The following is a 12432-nucleotide window of genomic DNA, read 5'->3' as shown; positions in this document are numbered from 1 at the left end:
TGTTCGTCCTTTTGTCTTGTGCTGACCCTGTAAACATTTTGTCCTTAGCCAGAAGCGACCTACGGAGGTGCCTACCTTGGCGCCCCTAAAAGTGCTCAAGGTTAACCCCGGCTCCACCGCCCACTAGGTGGCAGAGGCACAAGCCGCCCTACAACGTGGCATGGCGTCAGCGAGGGCCGACCCAAAGGAGCCGGCCACCCAAGGAGGGGCTACCGGGGCGGCCCTGACACAGGCGGGGGAGGGAGCACCTCCGCCCCATGATGGTGAGGCCCATGGGTCGGATGGGGCCGAGGTTCCCTTGCCTACGGAGGCCGTAGGGATCGAGGTCCCCGTGGTTTCATAGGCCGCGGCGATGGAGGACGCGGTGCCCAGGACCATCGAGGTCGCTGCGGCAGGCGCCGGAGCCCCTGCGACCACCGAGGCCATGGTGGGGGAAGCCAGAGCCCTTAGGACCACCGAGGCCATGATGGCGGAGGCCGGAGCCCCTAGGACCATCGAGGCCACGATGGCGGAGGTCGGAGCCCCTAGGACCGCTGAGGCTGACGTGATTGTGGTGAGGCTATCGGCCCAGGAAGCAGAGACAAGGGCCGCGGAGGCCTCGGTGGCACCCTTGGTTCAAGGCCCACTGTCGTTGCGGGAGAGCACCCGGGAGGTGGAAGTTCTTCCGATCTCCTCAGACGATACTTCCCAGGCACAGGAGATGGCCGGCGCTGAGGTGGCTGGTGTCATGGAACAGCTGGTTCCAACCCTAGGTGAGGGAAGCTCGGCCCTCGCGTGGGTGCGACCCGAGCCCCACAGGTGGAACCACCCGCATGTCTTGTGGCAAAGCCAGGATGATCCTAAGGCGGAGCCTCTGTTTGCCCTCGAGGACGCGGCCAAGGGCGGTCGCTGGGACACATTTGAGCAGTACCACCAGCTGGCAGAGCAATCACTATGGACGGCGCTGTTTGTGGTAGCCAATGATCTGCCCGGAGTCGCCCAGGTTCATGCTTTCTTTTCTCATGCGGTGGTCTTTTTTTGGGTTTTCTTTGTAGGGATTGACCCCTGTTCTGCTTCCCCCAAGAGCTCGAGACCTGGTCTCTTGGGAAGTCAGTCTTTCTCCGGCAAGAGAGGGACGTCTAGGACTAGCTTCAGCGGCAGAAGGGCCTTCTTGCAGGCACCAACGAGCTCCTGTCGGCACGGAGCGCAGAGGTGGAGGACCTCCACCTTCGTTGTGCTGATGCGAAGGTCAAGGTGGCCACGGCTCAGGAGCAGCTCGCCCCTCGAGCGGCGTGGGTCAAGGAGTTGGAGGAGGAGCTCACCTGCGTGGCCAATGATTAGGATGCTTTTAGGTCTCGAGCCGAAGAAGCTACGGCCTCAAGCAAGGCTCTTGCTAGGCAGCTAGGAGCGGAACAGAGCGCGTACCAGCTGATGAAAGGCGCTTTGGATGAGGCCCTTGCATTGGCTGAGGCCTCACGAACCGAGGCTATGGTTTGGAGGGGAAAGGCTGAGGGTGAGTCCTAGTCCCCTCATTTTATTTGCTTTTTTCTTATGTTCGCTCCCTAACTTCCTGGTGTGACACAAAGCTAGGGAGTGAAGCTTCTAGGGCGGCCGAGGCTTCTCGGGTCGAGGCCCAGTGCTAGAAGGAGAAGGCCAAGGCCTCTCGGGTCAAGGCTCAACACTAGGAGCTGAAGGCCAAGGGTGAGTTCCGTAGGCTTCCATCCCTATTTAGCTTGTTTTCCTTTGCGCTCAACCCCGTTTCATTTCTTGTGGCGCAGAGTTGGAGGCACAAGTCACCCGGGCCGCCGAGGCTTCCGTCATGGTGTAGACAGTGCTCGAGACCGAGATTAGGGAGCATGATGTGCTGAAGGGTGCCGCCCGTGCCGCCTGTGAGGCCCTGGTGGTCGAGGGGGTTCAGTCAGGTAGCTCCCTTGGGAGCCGTTTGATTGCGCTGAGTGGTCAAGTGCATGAGCGGCTTCGAGGAGCGCTGCATATAGGCGCCAAGCACGCACTAGCCATCATTGCCTCGCACTACATCGGTGTTGACCTCCAAGCCATTAGCGATGGCTACGTCTTGCCTAATGATGACGATGAGGCCGATGAGGTGGTGGCGAAGCTATTGGAGGCGGTGGAAGGCCCTGGCATGGCGCTGGCGATGTTGTTTGAAGAGGAGGTGTCCCTCCCCCACCGTCTACCGATGCCAGAGGTCCTGAGCCTTGACCTGGGCCCAAGCGGCCATGTAAATAGAGTAGGAATTAACTTTGTATCGTAACGCTTGTGGCCATCGAGGCCTTTCTTTTAAAGTACTTGTGTTTCTTTAATCGTTTGTCTTGTATCTCTGAGCCTCTGCCCTCTTGTTGTCTCTGATCTGATTTCTTTGCAAAAAACCTCCTTGGAGCCTAAGCCGTCCCCTGGGCGAAAGGTGGTGAGGGAGCGCCGTTGCCCGGAGGCTTAGGCCGTCTCACGACTCTACCAGCCTTCTAGCCCTGAGACAGGCTTTTGGTCCTAGGGTTTTCCACAATAGATTCGTTAGAGAGTGCTAGAGGGTTTGGCGTAGGAATTTTGTCAAAAAACGACTAAAAATGGTGCGTGGGACTTAGGGGGAATCCCCCATCTAGCCCCCGGGGGAGATTCGGTTCTACGAAGGCAGAGCCGAGTTTCCCTTACAGTGTCATCATATTGCCAAGACCCACGATGGGCTCGGGGGGGGGGGGTTCTCGAAATAATAGAACAACTAAAGAACATTTTTCAATTGTATTCCGAGAAACAACATATATACAATGCTTGGAATTTTAAGTGTAAAAGCGGCGTAGCTGTTCTATATTCCAAGCATTGGTGAAGATTTGGCCCTTCTCATTGGCTAGCTTGTAGGTCCCAGGCTTCAGCACTTGGGCGATGATGTATGGTCCTTCCCATGGCGGGGTCAGCTTGTGGCGACCCTTGTTGCTCTGCGCCAGCCTCAACACTAGGTCGCCTACCTTCAAGTCTCGGCTTCGGATGCGCTGGGCCTGATAGCGTCGTAGGGTTTGCTGGTATTTAGCCGAGTGCAGCAGCACGACGTCTCGGGCTTCCTCCAGTTGGTCGAGGGCATCCTCTCGGGTGGTGCAGTTACTTTGTTCATTATAGGCCTATAGCCTTGGGGAACCATATTCTAAGTCAGTGGGGAGGATGGCCTTGGCCCCATAGACCAGGAAGAAAAGCGTGAACCCCGTGGCTCAGCTTGGGGTGTTCCTTAGGCTCTAAATGACCGATGGGAGTTTGGCGAGCCATTTCTTGCCAAACTTCTTCAACCGGTTGTAAATTCTTGGCTTGAGGCCTTATAGGATCATGCCGTTTGCGCGCTCTACTTGGCCGTTGGTCCTTGGGTGTCCTACGGCCGACCAGGCCACACGGATGCGGTGGTCGTCATAGAACGTCAAGAATTTTTTGCCAGTGAACTGTGTCCTATTGTCGGTGATGATAGTGTTAGGGACCCCAAACATGTGGATAATGTCAGCGAAGAACAGCACTGCTTGCTCGGATTTGATTCGATTGATCAGACAAGCCTCGATCCATTTGGAGAACTTGTCGATTGCTACCAGTAGATGGGTGTAGCCCCCGGGGGCCTTTTGTAGAGGCCCGACCATGTCGAGCCCCCACACGGCGAACGGCCACGTGATGGGGATGGTTTGGAGGGCTAGGGCTGGGAGGTGCGTCTGCTGAGCATAGTACTGGCATCCCTTGCAGGAGCATACTAGCTTGGTGGCATCGGCGATCGCCGTTGGCCAGTAGAACCCTTGGTGGAAGGCATTTCCGATGAGCGTCCGAGGCGCCGCATGGTGCCCGCAGGCCCCTGTGTGCAAGTCCCCAAGCAGAGCTCAGCCTCCCTCGGCGGTGATGCATCGTTGGAGGACACCGGAGGGACTTCGCCTGTACAATTCACCATCGTAGAGGACGTAAGTCTTGGCTCGCCACGCAAGCCATCGAGCTCTAGTCCTATCACTAGGAAGCTCCCCCCCGAGCAAGCCAATCAAGGAACGGGATTCGCCAGTCCGCATCCTGGTCAGTCTGGGGAGGCTCGGTGTTGACTTCCATGACCTCAGGCTTGGTCGAGAGAGTCTCGGCAGTAGAGGGGGCATCAAGCCCCATTGTGGGTTTGATAGGTGGGCCCTCCTCTGCTACCAAGGTGTAGTCAATGGAAGGTTTGTGGAGGTCCCTAGCAAACACGTTCGGGGGGACCGAAGCCCGTGCCGAGGCCATCTTTGCCAGTTCGTCGGTGGCCTCGTTGTACTTCCGCGCGATGTGGTTTAGTTCAAGACCGTCGAACTTGTCTTCTAGGCAACGTACCAACTTGTAGTACGCCTCCATTTTGGGGTCAAGGTAGTTTGACTCCTTCATGACTTGATCGACGATGAGCTATGAGTCGCCCTAGATGTCGAGACGCCGTACCCCAAGTTCGATGGCGACCTACAAGCCGTTGACGAGGGCCTCGTACTCGGTCTTGTTGTTGGAGGTGGCGAAGTGGAGCCGCACCATGTAGCGCATATGTACTCCGAGGGGCGAGATGAAGAGGAGACCCACGCCTGCCCCGGTTTTCATCAGAGACCCGTCGAAGTACATGGTCCAGCATTCTGTCTAGACTTGAGCAGGTGGTAATTGGGTGTCGGTCCACTCAGCCACAAAATCGGCCAAGACCTGAGACTTAATCGCTTTCCAAGGCACAAAAGTCAAGGCTTCCCCCATAAGCTCGACTACCCACTTGGCTATCCTACCTGAGGCTTCCCGGTTATGGACTATCTCTCCCAAGGGGAAAGACGATACCACGGTCACTGGGTGGGACTCAAAGTAGTGACACAGCTTGCGCCGGGCTAGGACTACGACGTAGACCAGCTTCTGGATGTGGGGGTAGCGTGTTTTGGTCTCAGAGAGCACTTCACTGATGAAGTAAACAGGTCGTTGGGTGGGTAGAGCATGCCCCTCTTCCTGCCTTTCTACTACTATGGCAGCGCTGACCACTTGGGTCATTACGGCGACATAGAGTAAGAGGGCCTCATCCCTGGCCGGTGGTACTAGGATGGGAGGATTGGTGAGCAGCACTTTGAGCCTATCAAGGGCTTCTTCGACCTTGGGGGGTCCAAGAAAAGCGCTCGGATTTTCTCAAGAGTCGGTATAGAGGCAAGCCTTTTTCACCGAGGCGCGAGATGAAGCGGCTCAGGGCCGCAAGGCATCCCATGACCCTCTACACTCCCTTGAGATCTCTGATTGGTCCCATGATGGTTATGGCCGAGACCTTCTCTGGGTTGGCTTTGATGCCATGTTCCAAGACTATGAATCCTAAGAGCATGCCTCGGGGGACCCCGAACACACACTTCTCGGGATTGAGCTTGATGCCCTTCTCTCTAAGGCATTTGAAGGCTATCTTCAAGTCATCGATGAGATCCTTGGCCTTTTTGGTCTTGAACACGATGTTGTCCACATAGGCCTCAACGGTTTGCCCAATGTGGTCGCCAAAGACCTAGGTCATGCATCGCTGGTACGTGGCCCCTGCGTTTCTGAGGCCGAAAGGCATAGTCACGTAGCAGTACATGCCGAATGGGGTGATGAAAGAAGTCACAAGCTGGTCAGACTTTTTCATCTTGATTTGATGGTAACCAGAATATGCGTCAAGGAAAGATAGGGTCTCACACCCTGCAGTGGAGTCAACGATCTAATCGATTCGAGGTAATGGGAAGGGGACTTTTGGACAGGCTTTATTCAAACCGGTGTAGTCTATGCACATCCTCCATTTCCCACTTTTCTTCCTAACTAACACGGGGTTAGCCAACCACTCTAGGTGGGACACTTCCTTGATGAACCCGGCCACCAAGAGTTTCCGCACCTCCTCGCCGATGGCCCTATGCTTTTCCTCATCGAATCGGCATAGGCGTTGCTTCACCGGTCTAGAGCTGGCCCGGATGTCCAAGGCGTGCTCGGTGACCTCCCTCGGTATGCTCGGCATCTCTGAGGGACTCCATGCGAATATGTCGGCATTCGCATGGAGGAAGTCGATGAGCATGACTTCCTATTTGATGTCGAGGGTGGCGCTAATCCTCAGTGCCCGGTCGTCGGTGTAGGTGGGGTCGACCGGGACGAGCTTGATGGCCTCTGCGGGCTCGAACGCCCCTTCACGACGCTTGGAGTCAGGCGCCTCGCCACCGAGTTGGTCGAGGTTGGCGATGAGGGTCTCAGACTCCGTGAGAGCCTTGGCATACTCGATGCACTCGACGTCACAGTCATATGCATGTTCATACATGGACTCAATCATGATGACACCATTGAGACCCGGCATCTTGAGCTTGAGGTAGGTATAGTTGGGGACTGCCATGAACTTGGTGTAGCACGGCCGCCCCAGGATGGCGTGGTAGGTTCCCCTAAACCCGACCACCTTGAAGGTAAGGATCTCCTTGCGATAGTTTGAGGGGGTGCCAAAGCAAACGGGAAGGTCGATGCGCCCGAGGGGTCACGTGCGTTTCCCCGGCACAATGCCGTGGAAAGGTGTGGCATCGCCTTGGAGCCTCGACCGGTCGATTTCCAAGAGCTCCAAGGTGCTGGCATAGAGGATGTTGAGGTTGCTGCCTCTGTCCATCAACACCTTAGTGAGCCAGGTGTTGCCCACGATTGGGTCGATGATGAGCGGGTACGGCCCGGGATTTAGGACATGGTTGGGGTGGTTATCTCGATCAAAGGTGATTGTCTCCCAAGACCAGTCGAGGTACCAGGGAGTGGCCACCTTGACCAAGAAGACCTCTCAGCGTTCCCTCTTTCATTGCTGCATCATAAGGCACGCCGAGGGTCCACCAAAGATCATGAAGGCGTTGTGTACCTCGGGGAACCCGTCGTCCTTGTCATCGTCCTAGTTGTCGGCGCCTTTCTACTTGGTCTCATCGTTGGGGAGTCCGAGGCTAGCGTAGTAATGCCACAGCATGGAGCAATCCTTGAGGGCGTGCTTTATCGGGCCCTGGTGGTAAGGGTAGGGTTTCTTCAGCATGTCATCGAAGGGCCTAGGGCTCCTGGGGCCTCGAGGATTCTTGTGTTCTGCGGCCACGACCAGATCGGCCTCGAGGACGGCCTGCTTCCCCTGGCGATCCTTTTTCTTTCTTTTGGGGAGGTGGGGAACCAAGGCCTCGAGGGCCTCATCCCTCCGCTTCCTCTTGGCGTCGTTCTCAGGGAAGATGGCCCCTATAGCCTCTTCGCCTAAGGCGAAGTTGGTGGCGATGTCGAGGAGCACGGCAGCCGAGCACGGCATGTTCCGGCCTAATTCTTGGACCAAGTCTCAGCAAGTGGTGCCAGAGAGGAAAGCCTAGATGATCTCTGAGTCACTGATGCTGGGCAACTCGATGCACTATTTAGAGATGCATCGGATGAAGTCTCGGAGAGACTCGTCTGGTTTCTGGTGACAGCTCTTAAGGTCCCAGGAGTTTCCAGGGCACACGTATGTGCCCTGGAAATTCCTAACAAAGATCCTAACCAAGTCACGCCAGTCGTGGATCTGAGAGGGAGGAAGGTGCTCGAGCCAGGCTTGCATCGTGTCTGACAAGAGCAAGGGGAGGTTGTGGATGATGAGGAGGTCATCGTCTGCGCCACCTAGCTGACAAGCCAAATGATAATCGGCAAGCTAGAGTTCAGGATTGGTCTCGCCGCTATACTTTGTGAGGTTGGCTGGTTGTCGAAACCGGGCTGGGAACTGAGCGCTATGGATGGCCCTGCTAAAGACCCAAGGACCAGGCGGTTTAGGAGAAGGACTGTGATCCTCCTCACTGTCATAACAGCCACCTCGGTGTGGATGGTAGCCCCGGGCGGGCCCCTCATTGTCGTGGCATTGTCGCCTGCTGACCACCTCATGGTCTGCCTGCACCTTGCATTGGTTGTCGAGGCGGTTGAGCCACACGGGGACCCCATGGGCTGTTGGCGCCTGAGCAGGCTCAGGACGAACCGAGGCCTCCCTATCCTGTCGATGCGGTGCCGAGGGGAGGTCTGAGGTAGCTCCACGCCGCCGGGAGGTGGAACTCTCGGCCTGCTGCACCGCGGCATTCTCGAGGAGATCCCGGAGCTCGCCACGAACCCGTCGCCCTTCCATGGTAGAGGGCTCGGGCATCGCATGCACTAGCATCACAGTAGCCACAACATTCTAGCTCGCGCGATTGAAGATTGGGGGACGATCGTCCCCTTCATCGTCGTTGATGCGGTGGTGCACATCACAGGCCCACCGCCGGGCTCCTCCGCCGTCACCGCGGCCCTACTGCTCTTGCTCGAGAGTGTTTTGGAGCTGTTGTAGAAGGAGTCGATCTTGCTCGACCTTGGCCTGAAGCTCATGGAGCTGCTCTAGGTCCAGGCATCGAAATTGTCCGAGGGCAAGGTTCTCGTTTTGTGCTGCTGGTGGGATAGTTCGTGAAGGTGTGGCATCTCCCATTCCCTGATGAAGTGGAGTACGGTTGCCTACCCCCTCGTCCTTGTCGCCCGTGCTTAGCATCCCAAGTCCGACGTGGAAGCACTCACAAGTGGGATTGTAAGTACCTTCATCGTCAGAGTCAGAGTAGCCAAAGCAATAGTCACTTGCGACCAAGAAGCGGCGCATGGTTTTGCGGTCATGGAGGTCGGAGAAATCTGCTCTGGCCCATGCCTCGCCCTCCTCCAAGGAGTCAGCGTGGGTGTGGGTCGACGCGGTGGTGTCGAAGTCGAGAACGAAGTGTTGGTGGCGCCCAGAGAGATCCGCGTGAGCGGAAGCGTAGGCGTAAGCATAAGAGGCGGTGGCATTTCTCAACCCGAAGGGGTATGGAGATGGTGCCGTCGCCTGGCTCTGCTCCGCTGGAGTTGGCTCCTCAAGGAGTGGTGGAGCGGAGCTTGATGTCGGGACATCGCCGGGTGCCACCGATGTTTTCCCTTGTCCAAGCTCAGGCTAGACAGGCCCCAACTAGGGACCTCGCACCAACAGCTGGTCATAGGATACAGGTGGAGAGCGGCGAGTCGCCCTGGGTTCGCGTAGCATCGGGGTGATCCTGCTCACGTCGTGCCTGGCGAGCGCAGCGAGAGCGGCCGCCCGGGCGCCGCCTGCGCCTGGGCTGCCAGTGCGTGATGTCATCATCAGTAGGCGGGGCTCGGGGTGTGAGGAGTACCATGTCGTACTCATGCCCTAGAGACATGAACTCTAGGCTCCCAAACCAGACCACCGTGCCGAGACACAGCGGTCATACGGGGTCTGCCATCCGGAACTTGTTGGGATGACAAAACTGACACGCAAAGGCCCCTACCTGGCACGCCAACTGTCGGTGTTTTGGACCGGGGGATCCTCAACCAACTAGTGAATTTGTGCTACGTGTTCCTAATCCCGGATGGTGATGCAAAGAGACATAAGGCTTATACTAGTTTAGGCAATTGGTGCCCTACATACAGTCTGAGAGATCGATCTTATATTCCTTGCACCGAAGTGCTTGTAGTAGGGGGTTACAAGTTGGGTGAGAGAGGGAGCTAGTCCCAGGTCTCGGCGTGGAGTGATGTGGACTGCTTGAGACGTTGCTCTCAGGCAGCAGGGAAGTGTGCGTGTTATAGAGTGTTGCTTTTTATGGGTGCCTGTGTTCCTCTCTAGAAATGGCCCAAGTCCTTTCCTTTTATAGTTGAAGGGAGGACAAGGTTAGTACGTGTGCTAACTATACGGCGTCGTGCGAATGGAGGCGGCATGTCTGAGCCCTGTAGCCTTTTCCTATGGCGACGTGGTCGTCGGAGTGGTCCATCCTTGAAGCACTGGGGCGACGTGCTGGTCACATCCGATCTTATGCGTCATGGGAGCTCCAGGGCTGCCTCGAAGCGGGTGCGGCGGTCAACGTGCAGGTCACTGTAGATTGTCGATGCGCGAAGCCGAGGCTCAGTTGGTGCTAAGGCCGAACCATGGTGGGGGGTCTCAACAAACGTGAATCCTGAGATAGCCGAGACCCTAGCATAGAGTGCCAAGGCCCGGAGGGAGCGATCGATCTGGTACGCTGGTTCAGAGGCGATGATGACCTAGGCCAGATTTCCCATGCTGCATTGTCTTCGGGGCGGGGGTTACGGGGCATAGTGCAGTTCTGGCGATGATCGTGGGCACAGCACTAGAACACAATGGCTAGTAATCCCCGTTGTGCCTTATCCCAAACGGTATGGCGTTGATGTGACTCCTTGTCTTGCCGGCCGCTCCGCGGTGTCAAGCCATCGTTCGGCTGAGATTGCGGGAGTGGTTGACGCATTAATGGGACGTGACATGCTGTCGGGAAGGCTGGTCGAGGTGAGAGCGACAGGTTATTGACAAGCCAGCCTCAAGCGATACAGAGAATAGTTGTCTTGTTCGAGGCTGAACGCACGAGGCCTCGGGCGAGACGGAGATTGGGCTCCCTACCGAGGCCTCTCGTGAAAGGCCTCACGCGAGGCAGAGATTCCGCCAGGGTGTCGAGACCTCCCGTGCGAGGCCTCAGGCGAGGCGGAGAGCCGGTGGGCATGGTCGGGGCTGGTGGTGAACCCATGGCTTACCTTCTAGCTTTGTTGTTGATGGGATTTAAGTGACTCTTTTGGTGTACGCTCGGGGTACCCCGTTTTATGGTACCCGACAACTAGTTTATATGAAAAATAATGTTAATGTAATATTATCCTGCTACTATGGTTGTATGACACCTATGGTTTTGTAAGTTTGAAACAACTGGTTTGTAAACTATGTTATTTTAAGACTTCCGCTATATTTCACTCTGATGTATATATTTGAATAAACTGTTGTAATATGCAATGTCTGTGATTGGGATCCTGTTCGAAAAAGATTCATGGATGATTCGGATTTCCTGAGGACACCCGATAGACCTATTAAGTTGTTGGGAACTCATGTACGCTATCAGATGTCTGTTAAGACAACAATAGGTGCACGTGGGCCTGATTTCTTAGGAGGTTCTGCCACAGACATCATCATCCTTGATCTTTTCTCCCAAAGCCTTCAAGTCATTGACAATTACTTGTAGCTGATGCAACATCTCTGGAATGCTCTCATCATCCTTCATCTTGAAACTTGTCAACTTGTCCTTGAGGATGTACAACTTGGCACTCTTCACCGCTGGTGTGCCTTTATATGTTTCCTCCAATCTTGTCCACACCTCATTTGCTCTTTCACAATCCTTGATTTGCTCAAACACTTTGGAATCAATGGCATTGTATATGGTGTTGAGGGCCATTGTGTTGCATTGCTTGTTGGTCTTATCTTGGTTGGTGGGATTGTCGGGATCAATGATAGCATAATCATTTTCGGTCACTTCCCATACTTGATCATTGATTGAACCAAGGTGCATCCTCATCTTTCTCTTCCAATAATCATAGCATGTGCCATCAAAGAACGGTGGTTTGCCCCCCACATGGTTGAACACAACTTGAGCTATAATTTGACACCGAGGTTGTTAAGCCTTCAATCAAACGGTGACCATGGCTCTGATACCACTTGAAAGGTCCTAATATGGCTAGAGGGGGGTCAATAGCCTATTTAAAAATCTATAAATCAACTAGAGAAATTTGATTAGTATGACAAATAGCGTAATGCAAACTTCCTCTAGCTCTACATGGGTTGCAAGCCACCTAACCAATAATTCTAGTTGCAATGATTACTTAGGCACACAAACTTGCTACTCTAAAGAGCTCAACTAGATGAATGTAAAAAATAAAGTAAGCTCTCAATTCTAATTACACTAAAGAGCTTGTATCAACTAGTTTGCAAGAATGTAAATAAGTGAGTAGGGTGATTATACCACCGTGTAGGGGATGAACCAATCACAAGATGAATATATAGCCAATCACCAGGAGAATGCCAAAGACAAGAGATAATCGATTTTCTCCCGAGGTTCATGTGCTTGCCAACACGCTACGTCCCCATTGTGTCGACCAACACTTGGTGGTTCGATGGCTAAGAGGTGTTTCACAAACCTCATCTATACGATAGGACACCGCAAGAACCAACCCACAAGTGAGGTAACTCAATGACACGAGCAATTTACTAGAGTTATCTTTCGGCACTTTGCCGGGGAAGGTACAACTCCCCTTACAATCACCGGAGATGACCACGAACAATCACCAACTCGTGCCAATCCTTCACCGCTACTCCAACCATCTAGGTGGTGGCAACCACCAAGAGAAACAAGCGAAATCTGCAGCGCAACACGAATACCAAGTGCCTCTAGATGCAATCACTCAAGCAATGCACTTGGATTCTCTCCCAATCTCACAATGATGATGGATCAATGATGGAGATGAGTGGGAGGGCTTTGGCTAAGCTCACAAGGTTGCTATGTCAATGAAAATATGCAAGAGTATAAGCTTGAGCCGGCCATGGGGCTTTAAATAGAAGCCCCCATCAAATAGAGCCGTTATACCCCTTCACTGGGCATAACGCGGGCTAACCGGACGCTGCAGTCCAACTGACCGGACGCAGCACTGGAC

The sequence above is a fragment of the Miscanthus floridulus genome, chromosome 1, assembly GCF_019320115.1.
Source record: "Miscanthus floridulus cultivar M001 chromosome 1, ASM1932011v1, whole genome shotgun sequence".
Classification (NCBI taxonomy): Eukaryota; Viridiplantae; Streptophyta; class Magnoliopsida; order Poales; family Poaceae; genus Miscanthus; species Miscanthus floridulus.
This window is presented reverse-complemented; position numbering follows the sequence as displayed.